The 18,682-nt window shown below is 45.1% G+C and overlaps 1 long non-coding RNA gene across 1 annotated transcript; it reads left to right on the top strand.

Moving 5' to 3' along the window:
* The first annotated feature begins 1,654 nt into the window (after nt 1–1,654).
* On the top strand, nt 1,655–17,669 carry LOC147113363 (uncharacterized). The gene is made up of 2 exons (XR_015079185.1): nt 1,655–2,300; nt 16,503–17,669. It is a non-coding gene; the product is annotated as an uncharacterized LOC147113363 (long non-coding RNA).
* Nucleotides 17,670–18,682: the final 1,013 nt, after the last annotated feature.

Below are 18,682 nucleotides of genomic sequence, written 5' to 3'. Positions count from 1 at the left end.
CCCAGCGATGACATGGGTGATACTGGGAAGTCATTGTATGGGCTACCTGAATCCTATTGCTCTAAGATGCAGTGCTTACTGTGCCATGGTCACAGTCATTCTACTACCTCAAGCTTTAAGGTCTCCTGCAGTACTTGTGCCATCTGATGTTTCCTGAATTGTCAACTTTGGTCTACACCACCTCTAAGAGATTAGTTCCGACATCAGCATCCTGTGAACCAGATTGGAATTTCTAACAGTGCACTGCGCTTCTTGAAGTACCAATGAATGCAAATGAATTGTGTTATACCAACGCATGCCTTGGAATATCTATACTTCACTATCGCTGTAGCGAACTTTAGATACTTTAACACACAGATTGCCCACCAGTAAGTTGATGTGTATATGTGTAAGAAAGAAAGACTTGCATTTATATAGCACCTTTCACGACCATCGAACGTCTCAAAGCTCTTTACAGCCAATGAAGTACTTTTGGAGTGGAGTCACTGTTGTAATGTGGGAAACACGGCAGCCAATTTGCGCACAGCAAGCTCCCACAAACAGCAATGTGACGATGACCAGATCAACTGTTTTTTGTTCTGTTGGTTGAGGGCTAAGTATTGGCCCAGGACACCGGGGAGAACTCCCCTGCTCCTCTTCGAAATAGTGCCATGGATTCTTTTACGTCCACCTGAGAGAGCAGACAGGACCTCGGTTTAACGTCTCATCCGAACGACGACACCACCGACGGTGCAGCACTCCCTCAGCACTGCACTGGAGTGTCAGCCGAGCTTTATGTGCTCGAGTCCCTGGAGTGGGACTAGTGAATAAACTGCGGAATGTGTCAAATTATTTAATGCCTTGTGCAAACTTTCAAGCTGAAATTTATTAATAATGTCATACTGATATGATGCTCTTCAAATAACATTATAAAGTGGCTGGATTTTGATTAATGTTGGGAGCTCATTCGCTACAATAGAATGGGCTAGAATCTGATTTGTAAAAATTGCATTCAAAGCTGTGGATGCTAGGACAATTGGAACTTCCAAAACTGAGATAAATAGATTTTTGTTAGGTAAGGGCTTCAAGGGATATGGAGCAAAGGCGGGAAAATGAAGTTGAGGTGCAGATCAGCCACGACCTAATCGAATGGTGGTGCAGGCTCGAGGGGCTGAATGGTCTACCTTTGTTCGTAATGTTCCTATGTTCACCCTGCAGTGTGAATGCATCTGTGCAGTATGCAAATAATGCATTCTCATTCACCATGTCATTAATTAATGGGAGATGATGGCATTCAGCTGTGCAGATTAGCACCAATGTCATTGTCAATCTTATTGGTTGCACTGACCTTGGCCCCTTTGACCTCTGAATTTCACTAACTCTGATCGATGTACATCTATCACATTGCCATCATTTACAGTGAGTTTTGTTCAGAATTGGAATTGCCAATGGCCATTGAACCATAGGGAAGAATGTGGCCTCCTTGAGAAGTTCTCTTGGAAGTTCTGGTCTGGTTCACATAATGTTGATGTTTGACACAATCTTCTGTAGAGGGCTTTGTTGTCTATTTGATACCAGGCTGGTACTTGTAGAAACGTCAGACTACATACAGGTACTGCAGGTCACTTTAAACACTGCATGAAATATCCTGCTCACGTGGGCCAGTTTTCTCCTTTGTATAGTGACTCAGAGGTATGCTGGGAAAACAAGTATAAATGACTATCTGCCTAGTCATTAGCAGGAAAAGAAGCCGCCAAGCAGCGCAATGTTTTGGCCGAGACACATGGGAGCTCTGCAGGGGGTCAATGCTGCCACAGACATACGATTTAATGTATCTTCAAATGCCGTACGGAAAGGGGAGTACCATCGTGCGGCGGGTGCTGTTCATGGGCAGCAGACAATGGCGGGGCACTGCACTTTCACCTGAGCACTTAGCGACACAATGCTGCCCGCCCGGTGTCATCGGCCGAGTCCCTCCACCATGGCTCGTACGGCCAGGCTTTCAGCCCGCCTCCTCGCGAGTGCTACGACACAATGGGCACCATCAGCATTACCACCTTAGATTGACCGAGGAAAAAGGACACCTGATTTGTGGGTGGCAGATTTGCCGGTTCACGCACTTTTGAGTGGTCGCCCCATGCGAGGAGACAAACCAATGACAACGCTCTTTTCTGGGAGACTGCAGCAGTATAGGGAAAGGGATCAGCTTACCTTCAATATTAGCAAAACAGTCAAGACAATGGCAAAAAGTTCCTGATGTTTTACAGTTGTCCTCAAATGTTTTGCACGTCTCAAAGATATAAGTTACAGTAATACAAAAGGTATGATTTATTACCATATCTGTGTGCATTTTCAATTAACAGATTCAAATTCTTGTTGTATAAAAGTACATATAATATAACATTTTTAACAGATTCAAAATGACTATAGATCAGCTGATTTAATTAGACATAGCGTGCAGATTTTCTTTTGCTTCTCTTCTCTATAAACTCTACGTGCAATCTCACCCATGTCCAGATTCACTCGATTCCACGCTGTGTTTGGCCCACAGCCATATACCTACCTACCAGTTCAAACTGATTTTTTTTTTATATAATGAGGCTGTTTATCGTCATTGGGCACAAGAGGGATGGGTGCACAGTACATACATCCAGGTAAATGGACGCTCCTCATGTTTTAAGACAAAACAGAATCTGATTTTGAATAAGGAGTTCATTTAGGTCAATTAAGCACGAGTTTAGGTCAACTAAGTTGGAGTCTGTCATAATCTAGTGTTTTGGGCAGAGGGGAGCACAGTGTGGGGAAGTAAAATGATATTGTACAAAGATAAAGGTAACATGAGATGAGATCTCACCTGCACTGTTTGCCCTTGAAAAGGCAATTTAAGTATATTCAATCTCGCTAGGTTGCACAGATATCCAGAAACTAGGGAAGAGTTTTGCGAGACTACATTCACAGTCTAAGCATTGAAATGGGTAAACACAGTATTGACCTGCACGAGTTGCAAATGTCCACATTTTAAACGAGGATTGAAGACTTCCCTGATTCATTTTTACAAATCAAGAAACGTGACTATTGGGGAAATATACCTTTGCTAAAATAACAACTATAAATTCACTGATTGCCTGAAACGACTTATGAATTGAAGAGTTGGGTCAAGTTCTGCAGTCACGCCGTTTGATGGAGGGTACACACACACACACACAAAATGTTAACTCTTCTTTTGACAGGTGCCGACTGACCCGCTACATACTTCCCGCATATTTTTTTTTGTTTTCAAGCTACAACTTCATTGACTGCCTAAAGCTAGTTGTGAATTGAAGAGTTGGTTCAAATTCTGCATTAATGCGGTTTTGTAAGTGTATTTGAAATGCCAATGCACCTTCTTGAATAGCCTACAGAACATTCCACAGTCATGGGCTCTTCTCGGGAAACAAAATTGGTCAAGAGAGATAAAGCCGGAGAATCACATCTCTGGCCCTCTCACAGACCTGCATAGGAAACTGCCAATGAAGGTATCACATGTTATTATATTGATAATTCGGTTCTTATAATTATTTTGCCCCTTTTTTTCTCTCATAGGTTGATGATACTTTATTTTATGGTGGCCTTAAAATCACGCTGTGGGATATCAAAGTGTGAATGCTTAACATGATTTGAATTTCCTTTCAGCAGAGTGTTAACCCTTAAACGAGTTACAGGCTCCACTAAAATAGCAGAGAGGGGAATATCAGAGATGGGCATTAAGCATTCTTACTCCAGTACTCCCCAGCTTTAACTTCAAGGCCCAAACCTGCTTCTCAGCAATTCCCTTTTCTAAATTAGCTCCTGTACCACAAATACACATCCGAGCTTTAAAGTTCAAATAAGTGGTGGAAACGGCCAGGGTTAACGCTGTGATTGTTCCCTGCCTTAACACTGCGTCACTTATTGGCCCAATCTTGGGTGCCATCCCAAGTCGGAAGTGGCTCATTTATTTTTTTCGTTGTGGGTCAAAGCACTACTTCAGGGTCTTTCCTTCATATTAAAGTTCAAATGATGCGTTCAGTTCCAAACTATCTCTTCTTTCTCAGATTAAAGTATTGCTGTTGTATTTCAAAGATCATACGTGACTGACTCAGGCAGGAAAGGGACAACCCATCCTGCTGAAACACAGTGATTCAAATAGTAACCCTTAGACTTTTGTACATCCCTTTAATCTTAATTGTTATGAAAACTTAAGTCTAATTCTGTGAACTGATCTATAACGTAACCACCTTCTCAAGGGGCAACTAGGGACGGGCAATAAATGCTGGCCTTGCCAGCGACGCCCACATCCCATGAACGAATAAATTAAAAAAAAAACAATACTTTTTACAGTACAATATGCAACTGAAACAAGAAAACCAAGCACACCAGTGGTGCACAGTAGGTGCAGTTTCTTGTAAGCATGCAGCATATTACAGTACGCACTGATTAAAAGGTAATACTTCGTCGAGGTCTGTCGTCATTCATATGTCTTGGTTGACTGTATTAGTGTAGCCACCACAGCACAGGAGCTGGTCTTGGAAAGGCAGGACTGTAAGCCATGGTGGTAATGAAGGGAGCCAATGTTTTGAGAGTGAGCCGGAACTGTATTAGTGATTAGAGGGAAAGTATTTGAGAGTAGAGCAAGCTGTGCTGGTGATTGGAGCCGCCAGTACTTGGCTGAGATTGGTTATGTTGGTAATTGAAGGAGCCTACTTCTGAGAATGGGACAGCTTGTGTTGTTGATTGAATAAACCAGTATTTGTGAATGGGACAAGGTGTGCTGGTGTTTGGAGGACCAAGTATTGTGAGTGCGACATACTCCTTCAGTCTTCTCTTCATTCCATAGGCATTTAAAATCTAACGTTACCCGTCTCTTAATCACTACTCCTTAATTATCTCTCGTGCCCTTTTCAATCTTGGTGGTGTGGTGCACTATGCCTTGGATCCTTCACAAAGGTTTAATTATCAGGGGGGCAGTTACAAAATCCTGTAATAATGATTGGAGGAATCATAGAATCATACAGCACAGAAGGAGGCCATTCTGCCCATTGTGCCCGTCTGAAAGAGCTATACAATTAGTCCCACTCCCCAGATCTTTCCCTATAGCCCTGCAATTTTTTTCTTTTCAAGTGTAAACCAATTCCTTTTTGAAAGTTACTATTGAATCTGTTTCCACCACCCTATCGGGCAGTGCATTCCAGATCATCATAACTCGCTGAGTAAAAAACAATCTTCTCATCGCCCGCCCTATTGTTCCAATTACCTTCAATCTGTGTCCTCTGGTTACCGACCCTCCTGCCAATGGAAACAATTTCTCCTTATTTACTCTGTCAAAACCCTTTAATAATTTTGAACACAGCAGCCAGTATATGAGAGTGGGACAAGCTGAATGAACCGGCGGTGCAGTTGGTATTTGTCTATAAATCTCTAAGGGGTAGGGAGAATGTATCCTGTACAATGTTATACCTCTTCTCAAGTACATGTGTGCTCTTTGTGTAGCAGTATTACCTTTTACATTGAATGTACGGTACGTATTTTTAGGACCTAGCCACCACGTTCTTTTATTCAATTTACAAGAAAGTTGTTTTTTTCATTGTTTTTTTTCTTGAAAGGAATAGAAAAAAGATTTTTTTTTATCCAAATAGTTACAATAAGCAATCTGTGTCATCACCATCCACATGCACAGTTTTAAAGCTAAAACCTTGTGTGTTGTAGGATAGAAAAGTCCAACTCCAATGTGGATTCAGCAGTCCCAGTGTTAAACGTAGCTTGGAATTTCTTTTGTGCTCTCATTTTCAGTTACTGGTGGATTGTTTCCTGTAACATCAAATTGGATTTTAAAATCGAGATAAATAACATACAGATAAACGCTCGTGGTTTCAACTTGCACCTTAGTTTGCCCAGGCACAGGGTGAGGGATACCGTGCTGGAGAATGGAAAGCTTTTCCAATTTTTTGCACCCAATATTCAAAGCTCTGCTGTCATAGAAACATAGAAGATAGGAGCAGGAGTAGGCCATTCGGCCCCTCGAGCCTGCTCCGCCATTCAACGAGATCATGGCTGATCATCCAAACTCAGTACAGGAAACTCTTTTTTATCTGGCATCGACGCGACTGGCGTGGTGCCGGTTGATCAAAAAGTCCGGATTACAGAGAGGTATACTTACCAAGGTACAAGAGCCTCGTACACGGCCACAGGTGCAGGAGCCCCGGTTACACGGCCACAGATCCAGGAGTCCCTGTTGCACGGCCACAGGTGCAGGAGCCCCGGTTACACGGCCACAGATCCAGGATTCCCTGTTGCACGGCCACAGGTGCAGGAACCCCGGTTACATGGCCACAGATCCAGGAACCCCGGTTACACGGCCACTAATATGTAGTAAAACTTACCTGAACCTACTCCTGAATTTTGCCGGTTAAGAGAGATTTCCGGACATTTGGGTGCCGGTTAAAAGAGAGTTTCCTGTCCCCTGTCCCTGCCTTCTCCCCATATCCCTTGATAGAATGTATCTGTATCCTATCCCACACCAAGGCCCTTCTCCCATTACCCCTGTCCTCCCTGACCTACATTGACTCTATTGGTCTCTCAAAGTCTCCAATTTTAAATTCTCACCCTTGTGTTTAAATCCTTTCATGGTCTCACCCCTCCTACCTCTGCAGCCTCGGTGGTGCCTCCAGTCGCCTAGGGCCATGCTCCTGGATTCCTTCCCTAAACCCCTCTCTTCTGTTAAAATGCTCCTTAAAAGCCAATTCCGGCCAAGATTTTGATGACTCCTTCCAATCTCTCCTTCCTTGGCTTGGTGTCCATTTTTCCCTACATTAAAGATGCTCTATAAATGCAAGTACACCCAAGTCAGTTGTCACATCCAACAGTTGCATAGTAAAGATTCCTTTGGCTCAATTTACCTCAACCCCAAACTCCGAATACCCATACTACAACATGGTCACCTCAGCCATCCTTTCAGCCCAGCTGAATGAGACTATTAATACAAAGTGTGCCAAAGTCTCGGCATTTTTTATGCTGTGCATTGAAAACTAGATTAATTCATTTCATGTGGGAGTTTAACCAGTGGGAGTGAGAGAAGACTTTATTCCCATTAGTCTAGGCTGTATTCTGCGGCGAGTGCCTCACCTCCTGACTCCCCAAAGACTTTCCACCGTCTACAAGGCACAAGTCAGGAGTGTGCTGGAATACTCTCCACTTGCCTGGATGAGTGTAGCTCCAACAACACTCAAGTAGCTCGACACCATCCAGGACAAAGCAGCCTGCTTGATTGGCACCCCATCCACCACCTTAAACCTTTACTCCCTCCACCACCGGCATACCGTGGCTGCAGTGTGTACCATCTACAAGGTGCACTGCAGCAACTTGCCAAGGCTTCTTTGGCAGCACCTCCCAAACCCGTGACCTCTACCACCTAAAAGGACAAGGGCAGCAGGCACATGGGAACACTATCACCTCCAAGTTCCCCTCCAAGTTACACACCATCCTGACTTGGAAATATATCAGCTGTTCCTTCATCGTCGCTGGGTCCAAATCTTGGAACTACCTCCCTAACAGCACTGTGGGAGTACCTTCACCACACGGACTGCAGCGGTTCAAGAAGGTGGCTCACCACCACCACCTTCTCGAGGGAAATTAGGGATGGGCAGCAAATGCTGGTCTTGCCAGCGACGCCCACATCCCAGGAACGAAATTCAAATCCAGTTCCTGGAGATGTTAACCCATTGTGTCACCCGGTCTCCCATAACCTTGGGTTTTATGTTTTTCAGAAGCAGACAATACTTACTCTGTTATCCATTTTGTCTTTGCAAATGTCACTTTTATTTAAAATTGGCTTATTCCAAAAGCAGCAGTTACTCTAGTGCAGAACTGAGTCTGTAATCTCAGGTGGACGTAAAATATCCCATGGTCCTATTTCAAAGAAGAGCAGGGGAGTTCTCCAGGTGTCCTGGCCAATATTTATTCCGCAACCAACAATAATTGGTCATTTACCGCATTGCTGTTTGTGGGAGCTTGCTGTGCGCAAATTGGCTGCCACGTTTCCTACATTACAACAGTGACTACACTTCAAAAGTAATTCATTGTCTGTGAAGCATTTTGGGATGTCCTGAGGTTTGAAGAGGCGCTATATAAATGCAAGCTCTTTCTTCTTTCTTGTAGTTTGATAGATTGGCCCATATCAAGTGATGAACAGTAAAAGCCTCCAGATAATAAACGTCTCCTGCATGCTGAGTGGCTGCTGAAGACTGAGGCACTTAATCTGCACAAACGGGAGTTACTGATTTTTTTTTTGTCCATTTTTGGTGTATAAATCATAATTATGCCCAGAGGAAATATAAAAATACATTTTAAAAGTAGCTGTTGAGATTATTGACGGCTCAATTCAAAAAACCCGACACGCCATTTGTTCTGGTCAATGTTGAAGCCGCTATGTCACAAAAAGGCACTTAACCAATCACACACATAAAATGCATCTGAAAGCAGGAGTTCCCCGTGAGTTACTGTTCTGTAGTCTGATGCCAGACAATCGTGCCACTGTGATATGAAGTCACGTAAAGCACAAGATGGGTTCTGATCTGGCAACAACGTGCAATGATGTAGAACTCACTGGGCAGCACGGTGGCATAGTGGTTAGCACTGTTGCCTCACAGCGCCAGGGACCCGGGTTTGAATCCGGCCTCGGGTGACTGTCTGTGTGGAGTTTGCACATTCTCACCGTGTTTGCGTGGGTTTTCTCCGGGTGCTCCGGTTTCCTCCCACAGTCCAAAGATGTGCGGGGTTAGGTTGATTGGCTATGATAAAAATTGACCCTTAGTGTTAGGGGGATTAAATACGTGGGGTTACGGGGATCGGGTGGGATATGTGTCGGTGCAGGCTCGATGGGCTGAAATGGCCTCTATCTGTACTGTGAGGTTTCTGTGATTCACTGTTACTTTAAGCGCGATTAATCGTCTGATTTAAAAAGTGGTGTCGGCAATATAATTTTCACTGGGGAGGGGGATGGGGGTGGGTGTGTGTGTGTAACTTTAACCTAACCCGCCCAAGTGGGAAATCGACGGGTTGGGATCGCCACCCCTGCCCGATTTACGCCCCACCCAATTTTATTTTCTTCACTCAGAAGGTTGTGAATCTTTGGAAATCTCTGCTCAAAATGGCTGTGGATGCTGAATCGTTGAGTATATTCAAGGCTGAGATCGGTCAATTTTTCTATTCTAGGGAAATTGAGGGATAAGGGGATCGGGCGGGAAAGTGGAGTTGAGGTCGAAGATCAGCCATGATCTTATTGAGTGGCGGAGCAGGCTCGAGGGGCCGTATGGCCGACTCCTGCTCCAAATTCTTATGTTCGATGATTCTACAGCAGCTGATATTCCTCGCTGTATTTACATTTGAAGAATCTCAGTACAGTTATTTTTGCCTCTTTGAAAGTCTGTCAGTGAGAGGGGCCCGTATAGCGCGAGAGCTGATAACACCCTGAAGCTGCTTGGATTTGTGTTTTCCAGATTTCCAATAGGGATGAGACTCTGGCAGGGTGCTATGGGAACGCTGCACTGGCGGTGCTTTGATAAATATTAACACCAACAGAAGCTGGAGTTGCGAGAAAAGTCAAAGTGGAACACTCGGAGCATTGAGAAAGATAAATTTAGTGCAGGGGCATGAGCCCTGGAGCGAGTAGAAGCTGCCTTGCTGTCTCACATTTGTTTAATATTTCGGAAGGGTTGGCAAAGCTTACTGAAGCATCGGGTGGCAAGAACACTGAGTGACAGGAGAAAGGGAAAAATGGTAACTGAGGAAAGAATGTGTCAATCAATCAACGCTCTTGCTGGCTGATGCCTCAGTAAGTTTGCTGTCCGCATAAAATATTGAAGAAATAATGGGCACAGGTTGTGCACGACTTTTAAACGGTTCAAGGACCCTCTTCTGCATCGAATACATCTTTTCCCCAGCTCTGCTCACTGATACAGATTAATATGAGGGAAGAAACCTGCCTGTTCACATTCAAACCTTGTAACGCTCCTGTGAAGCGCCTCGGGACGTTTTACTACGTTAAAGGCGCTGTAGATAAAATGCAAGTTGTTGTTGTGGTGTCGTGTACAGAGGGACACAGAGGATTACACTGCAGCACTGCTGGGCTCGACTGTACAGTACCTATTTTGAAAAGTTAGTCAGAAAATGGAGCCCAACACCTCCGTTAGTTCCTTTTAAACTTAAATTTAAATTTCAAGCTTATAGCACCTTTTAAGTTTTCAGATTTCTCCCCATCACTGATTACAAATTATTTGCCTCCTCTCCTCATCTCATCTCATAATCCCCAGTCAAGAGAGTGATAGGGAAGGTTGCTCCCAAATATCTGGCACCTCTTTACAAGTGGTCATGAGGAATCTGGAAGAACAACTCAGGTTGACTTGCCCTTGAACTTTTGCTCCTGCTTTTTTGCTAATCCCACTCATTTCCATTATCCCCATGACAGACCATCGGAGGTTCTAGGCTTACCATGTGGGGAACTGCATGCATGGATGCAGATTGTACCGATCTGTGCATTAGTGCTTGATCATAACTCCATATTTACTTTCTGCTGTGTTGATGACTGTTCTGATTGTAGGCCGGTGGCTTGTGTCAGGCTTCATGTCAAGCACTGGTGCTGTGGCTAATGTTAATCTTTCAATCCCACACTTTTAATTTAGAACTAAAACCAAGTGCCATTTCTGGGAGACTGCAGTTAAGATCCAGATTAAGAAACAGCATGCCTGTGCCCGTTATGAGAGATAATGTCCTAATTCCAATATCTTTGGGGAAATGATGCTAATCAGCTGACTGCTGTGCACCATACCTGGCTGGTCCTGAATTTTAAAATTGTTGATGCCACGATAAAAATCCATGACTATGTGGGAAGGTAACCACCTCGAACTCTGAGAGCTGCTCGCTGCTGACAGCTACTCAGTCCTGACTTTAGACTCTTGGGGCTAAAAATTGAGTAGTGCCCCGGTGTGGAAATTGAGTGGTTGCACCCCAAGAGGGAAGTGGGGCGCTACTGGGAGCGCCCCGCATCCCTCTTGGGGCGCTGCAAGTCAATATCGCGGTGCTACGTGCCGCGGTATTGCAGGCCTTCCTCCCCTTCTTAAAGGGGAGGGGCCTTGCGCAGCGCGACCCGGGGCCTAGCTGTGCCACCGGGGATCAGAGTGCCAGCAAAAGAGCCCGGCACTCAAGAGAAGTGCCGGGCTCTTGGAGCGCAGCCGGCACTCTGTGGAGGTGGGGGCGGTTCAGGAGGCTGGGGACGGGAGCGCAGGCAGGCGGCCAGCAACAAAAATGGCCGCCCCGCACCTCGCCTTTAAATTGCGCCTCCCCGACCGCAGGTAGGCCCCCCGGAACCCGTCGGACATAGCGTCCGGCGGTAAGTCAGGGGGCACCCCCGAAGATCACGAGTGGGGCGCTGTGCACGCCGATGATGTCATCGCTGGCGGTGTAGCGCTGCAGGGCGCTACCGGTTAGCGCTGCCGCTAACCTCCCGCTAAATTTCGCAGGAGGCATGGGCGGCGCCGCGCCCAGGCCCTAGTTGCTTTGTGCCCCGCCAGCACCCTCTTAGGGCACTAACGGGAGGCGCAAAGCAACCACATTTTTACCCCTTGGTTTCCTTGGAACTGCCTTGAGACGAGTAACAGGTAAAAAATGTTTTCCTCCCAGGTAAGAGTGTACTCGTGCAATGGAGATTGTTTTCCCTTTAATGTTTAGAGCTTTCAGATTCTTTTGCCATCTTGACTTTTTATGCTTGAAATTATGTGGTTGTATAATGGATGACTGGAAGTGTAGTAATTGCTGCGCAGTGCTCGAGGGGTTTGGCTGATGTGAGAGTGAAGATTGACTACAGCACTTGTGGTGTTGGGCGTCACATGATGTGAAGCCACATAGAAAAAATCCATCAACCATAATGGTGACAGACAGCAATGGTAGCTGAAGTTGCAGATGCCAACCTCTTGTTATCCTTGTAGACCTGTCTCACTTATGAGTCAGAAGTACCATTGTTTCAACTTGCAAACCTGGGGCACCTCGGTTGTCTTACAGCCTTGAAAAATTCACCCAACCAGAGATTGCGGATTCATTCAGAATTTGCGTTTTGGTTCAGGTCTCCGCGCTCAGGACTTATAGGAATCGTAGGACAGAAGGGCGTCATCCAGCCTGGCTGTGCCAGTGCTAGCTTCACACCTGGAACTAGCTACTCTGTCACCAAAATCTGGACCCAATTATAAATCTGAGGTCTGTGAGTCAAAGCTATGGTAGTTCTTGTTTTTAGTTAACTGGGATAGGATCTGGTTACCTGCATTTGTATTTTTCCCCTGGTAGCTGTCCCCATTACACCTGGCAAATTGTTTCAATGTGGCTGCTGCGCCTTGTGATAGGAAGAGGGAATATGGTATACCAGTGAAACACTTCTGCAGGATGTAATGCGATCAATTGTTAGTCAGAGAGGTTTTTACTGAGAAATAATAGAGTCAAAATTATGATCGGTGATGTTCCTTTTGAGGACTTGGTGTGCTCATACCTCTCCAGGCTAATCTAATGTAGGTTTACCAATACACTTAGCCATCGAATCATACAGCACAGCAGGAGGCCATTCAGCCCGTCGCGCCTGTGCCAGGGCTTTGAAAGACCTATCCGATTAGTCTCACTCCCCCTGCTCTTTCCCCATAGCCCTGCAAATTTTTCTTTTTCAAGTATTTATCCAATTCCCTTTTGAAAGTTACTATTGAATCTGCTTCCACCGCCCTACCAGGCAGCGAGTTCCAGATCATAACAACTAGGTGTAAAAAAAAACACTCTCATCTCACCTCGGGTTCTTTTGCCAATGATCCTAAAATAGTGTTCATATAAGAACAGCACCGAGCACAATTTCTACTCTAATGTTTAATTGGAGACGAATTAATACTCCTGTTTACATTACAGGTAAATATGTTCATGACTGTTCCAAAGATTAGTCACAATCTCTAAAGGACCGCAACCTCGGGATCTTCAGGCGAGACAGAGGGGGGTGTAAAAGGGGAGGGGGTGTTGCAATATTAATTAAGGAGTCAATTACTGCTGTAAGGAGGGATGATATATTAGCGGGTTCCTCTAATGAGGCCATATGGGTAGAACTTAAAAACAAAAAGGGGTCAAGCACTTTGCTGGGAGTGTACTATAGGCCCCCAAACAGTCAGGGGGAGATAGAGGAACAGATATGTAGGCAAATCTCAGAAAAGTGTGAAAATAATAGGGTAATAATAGTGGGGGATTTCAACTTCCCCAATATAAATTGGGATAGTCAGAGTGTGAAAGGCTTAGAGGGTGCAGAATTCTTAAAGTGCATCCAGGAGAGCTTTTTGAGCCAACATGTAGAAAGTCCTACAAGAGAGGGGGCGGTACTGGACCTAATTCTAGGGAATGTAGCCGGGCAGGTGGTGGAAGTGTCTGTAGGAGAGCATTTTGGCGATAGTGACCATAATTCGGTGAGATTTAAGGTGGTCATGGAAAAAGACAAAGACAGCCCGGAAATAAGGGTTCTAAATTGGGGGAAGGCCGATTTTAATAAGATAAGGCAGGATCTGGCCAAAGTGGACTGGGAGCAGCTACTTATAGGAAAATCCACATCAAAACAGTGGGAGGCTTTCAGAAGGGAAATAGAGAGAGTACAACACCAACATGTTCCTGTAAAGGTCAAGGGTGGGACCAACAAGCAAAGGGAACCTTGGATGACAAGGGATATACAAAAATGCATTAGGAAAAAAAGGGGGGCTTTTGGCAGTTACAAAAGACAAAAGACAGAGGAAGCCCTAGAGGAGTATAAAAGGTGCAGGGGCATACTTAAAAAGGAAATTAGGAGGGCGAGGAGGGGCCATGAAATAACACTGGCGAGCAAAATAAAGGAAAATCCTAAGATGTTTTATAAGTATATTAAGGGCAAGAGGATAACCAGGGAAAGGGTAGGGCCCATTAGGGACCAAAGTGGCAAGCTGTGTGTAGAGCCAGATGAAGTAGGTGGGGTTTTAAATGAATTTTTTGCCTCTGTGTTCACTATGGAGAAAGACGATGTAGACATAGAAGTCGGGCAAGGGGACTGTGACATACTTGAACATATTAGCATTGAGAGGGAGGAGGTACTAGCGGTTTTAGCAGGCCAAAAAGTGGATAAATCCCCAGGCCCGGACGAGATGTATCCCAGGCTGTTGTGTGAGGCAAAGGAGGAGATTGCAGGGGCTCTGACACAAATTTTCAGAACCTCTCTGGCCACAGGGGATGTACCAGAGGACTGGAGAACAGCTAACGTAGTACCATTATTCAAGAAGGGTAGCAGGGATAAACCAGGGAATTACAGGCCAGTGAGCCTAACATCTGTGGTAGGGAAATTATTGGAAAAAATTCTGAGGGACAAAATTAGTCTCCACTTGGAGAGGCAAGGATTAATCGGGGCTAGTCAGCATGGCTTTGTCAAGGGTAAATCATGTCTGACCAATCTGATTGAATTTTTCGAGGGGGTGACTAGGTGTGTGGATGAGGGAAATGCTGTGGATGTGGTTTACATGGACTTCAGTAAAGCTTTTGACAAAGTCCCGCATAGGAGACTGGTCAAGAAGGTAAGAGCCCATGGGATCCAGGGGGCCTTGGCGCGTTGGATCCTAAACTGGCTGAGTGGCAGGAGGCAGAGGGTGATGGTCGAAGGTTGCTTTTGTGACTGGAAGCCTGTGTCCAGTGGGGTACCTCAGGGATCGGTGCTGGGTCCCTTGCTGTTTGTGATCTACATTAATGATTTGGATGAGAATGTAAAGGGTATGATCAGTAAGTTCGCGGATGACACGAAAATTGGTGGGGTGGTAAATTGCGAGGAGGAAAGCCTCAGGCTACAGGATGATATTAACGGGTTGGTCAGATGGGCGGAAAAGTGGCAAATGGAATTTAACCCTGAAAAGTGCGAGGTGATGCATTTTGGACGGATAAATAAGGCAATGAGTGGTAGGACCCTAGGAAGTACAGAGGGTCAGAGGGACCTTGGTGTACATGTACATAGATCCCTGAAGGCAGCGGAACAGGTAGATAAGGTGGTTAAAAAGGCATATGGGATACTTGCCTTCATTAGCAGAGGCATAGAATATAAGAGCAGGGAGGTTATGATGGAGCTGTACAAAACGCTGGTGAGGCCACAGCTGGAGTACTGTGTGCAGTTCTGGTCGCCTCACTATAGGAGGGATGTGATTGCTTTGGAGAGGGTGCAGAGGAGATTCACCAGGATGTTACCTGGGATGGAGCGCCTCAGCTATGAAGAAAGACTAAACAGGCTGGGGTTGTTTTCCTTGGAGCAAAGGAGGCTGAGGGGGGACCTGATTGAGGTGTACAAAATGATGAGGGGCATAGATAGGGTAGATAAAGAGGAACTTTTCCCCTTAGTAGGGGTGTCAATAACAAGGGGGCATAGATTCAGGGTAAGGGGCAGGAGATTTAGAGGGGATTTGAGGAGGAACTTTTTCACCCAGAGGGTGGTTGGAAGCTGGAACTCACTGCCTGAAAGGGTGGTAGAGGCAGGAACCCTCACAACATTCAAGAAGCATTTGGATGGGCACTTGAAATGCCATTGCATACAAGGCTATGGACCAAATGCTGGAAAATGGGGTTAGACTGGACAGGGATTGATGGACGGCGCAGACACGATGGGCCGAAGGGCCTCTTTCTGCGCTGTAAAACTCTATGACTCTATGACTCATGGGGTGAGGGATGGGCAGGGGCGGGGGGGCAAGAGCGAGATCCCTGTGCCATAAGTATGATATTGTCCACCTTCCCACATGATGAATTTATCCTGATAGAAAATTAAGATTATAAATCTGAAAACTGTTTCCTTAATCCTTTTCACAGCCTTAATAATCTGGAAAAGGGAGGACATAACCCCTTGAGGTTACTGGCAATAACAGCAGGCGATTGTAGAAATGCTCAGCCTGTGGATGAGAAGAAGGAGGGCCACGCCCACGCCCACTCAATGGGTTGAGTTGGGAATGAAGTGCTGAGGAGGAAATCTGTAAAATTTGGGACCAGCATAATCCTCCGCCCCCACCCCCTCCCTCGACCCCAGGTCGCAAATCCTGGGGTGAGATTAGCTGGTGCTCGAGTGCAGTCACTTGCTTAAATTAAGCTAGCGGGACAGCGGGAAATAATTTTAATGGCATGGACAAGAACAAAAGTGGCCTTGGACTTGTACAAACAGCAAAGGAGGAGCACTGAACCTCAAGGAGCTCACACCTGCAGAGGAGACAATGCTTGTTCTCTTCTCCGCACGGTGCATGGGGGGATCCTGGTGGGACCATCACCGGAGTCAGAATCTCCATTTTAATTAAACAATTGTTCTATATGAAACGTAATCCTCAGCCTATAAAACACAACATGAAATGACAAAATATATTTAGCTATGAATATTGTGCAATCATTTTCTGATGTTTCATATGTGATAAGTAGCAGAAGCATTACAATCTCTGAGTTTTTTTCTTTCCATTTTGGAGGGTCAACATCTGCACTGGATTATTCTGTAGACCCAGTAACAGCACCAGGATTTACAACAATCCACCACGAAACCGCCACAGCATGAGCAATCACCTCTGCTAGAAACAGTGACTCTGTGTAATAGACCTACTTGTCCTCCTTCAGAATTTGGAGACAGATGAACGTGGGTGGCAAGAAGTGCCCCAACTCCTTTCAGGTTAAAAGAAATTGTGAGGTGTCAACTAGATCCAGAAATGTGATCTGGGGAATGTATGAGCTGCGATGCAGGGTCTTCACCCTCCTCACAAATAATCTGCAACGATGATGGAGACAGTTACGCCACGATCACAAAGCTTCTTAATAGAGTTATGTGGTGCACCGGATTTCCCCTTCACAGGATTTCAATTCACCCTGAAGCTTACTGCAGGCAGCAAGGGTGTAATCTTGTAGTCAGCTGTACCCATTGGTTTATAATCTGCTTTCGCTGTTAAATTCAAGTGGCAGCGATGCTGAAGTATAACCTGTATTGTGTCTGGGTTTAGCTAGCTTACATCTGGAATCCATTCAGTGCTGAGTGTTGCTTTGTCTGAGATCGGAGATACTTGTCTGTACTATGTGCCGAGGATTAAGATGTTCAGGAGGTCAATGACACCGATGACCATCCGGCTGTTTTGCAAAATACTGTGCAGATTGATTTGGAAGTCCTAATCTCTTCAGACAGGAGGAGGTGTCAAAGATGAAGAACACGTCAATGAAAACAACAACAAAAACCATTTATGTCACAATGAGATTAGAGAAATCCTTCTTCTTCCTGAGGCAGAAGCAACAGTCAATGGCATTATCTCATCCGTCAGGCCCAGGTCACCTTCTCTCAATGTGGGGATTGCATGTGTCTTCTGCTTGCTCCTTGAGCATCATCCCTGCTGATAATACCAACTGAGGAGGCATCAAGAAAGAGACCTCAGAGGGTAGACCCAGTAAATACAACAGATAGGGTTCAACAAAGTCAACTCTTTGTGTAGATAAACACATTTGCACCAGATATTATTGTGTGAACTTTCTGGTCATTGTATATTGATCTGAGGGTATTGATCTGTTTTACTAATTTCATGGTGCTTGTGGTTGCACGGACTGGCTACTTTAAAGTCACTTAGATTAAGGACATTAAATTTGTCAGCATACTATAATTTCTTTCCTGTTCTAATGATTCATGCTGTAATATTGCTTCTAATAGTTTTCAAATGTTACATGTCGGTACCATTGCATGCAGTAGGATTAGTGAGGTCTCCAATCGCAGGGGATTTTTTAAAAAACAATTTTTAACAATTCCTTTCAGGTGATATATTCATGACCGAGATTGGTCCTGGTTATCCCTGAACATTGTCAGGGATTCGCTAGGTTGGCTCCTGAACTTTTTGTATTTTCTTCAGATTTTGCTTGTTGTTACCTCCCAGATATCGAGCTTGTGGAGCATGCAATACACAGTAGAAATCTTACAGACCCAGTGACGTGCTCACTACATCGATCCCAACAGCTCTGGTGTGATTCAAATAACACAGCTCTTGATCCTTGGTGGGTAGAGTATTTGAATAAAGTTTTTGTCTGGCTGTGTTTCATTCTAACTCTGCTACTTTGATGGCTTGGAGTTGTGCAGAGTGGTCAGCAGCTGTACCCTTAGGCAACTACCACGTTCTAGGGAGGAGTCATCCTTGGCCCCCTTGCCCCTGCAGTCATGGCAGTACCGACAAAATAAAGATATTGAGCCAGGGAGACTGGAAGTCACCTTCACAAGTTCATGATTTGCATTGGTAACAACCTCCATATTGAAGAAGCAGTACACTGTGCACTTACATAGCGCGCCGGCCGTTGAGCTGTGGGGCCGCGTGGGATTCCGATCCTGGGCCTCCTGCAGCTGCCGGCGCGCAGTGCTCGCGTATCCCAGCGGCGAAGTTAGTTCGCAGCGTCCCCTGGGATCACGTGGGCCATGGGGAGCAGGGAATCTCTATTCATAGATTTGACAGGAAGACCTGTCAAATCTATGAATAGAGATCGGCCCCAAAACCTAAGTAAAACTTCAAATAAATTTTAAAAAACATATTTTTAAAATAACTATAAATTACATAAAATAACTATTTTAAACAATAATTTAAATTTAAAAAAAATAAATTACAGTTTTTAACAGGACTAAAAATAAACTTAC

This window comes from Somniosus microcephalus, chromosome 8, assembly GCF_052327205.1.
Source record: "Somniosus microcephalus isolate GS21.2 chromosome 8, FLI_Smic_1.0, whole genome shotgun sequence".
NCBI lineage: Eukaryota > Metazoa > Chordata > Chondrichthyes > Squaliformes > Somniosidae > Somniosus > Somniosus microcephalus.
Note: the sequence above shows the minus strand (reverse complement) of the source record. Positions and strands in the feature narration are given on the sequence as shown.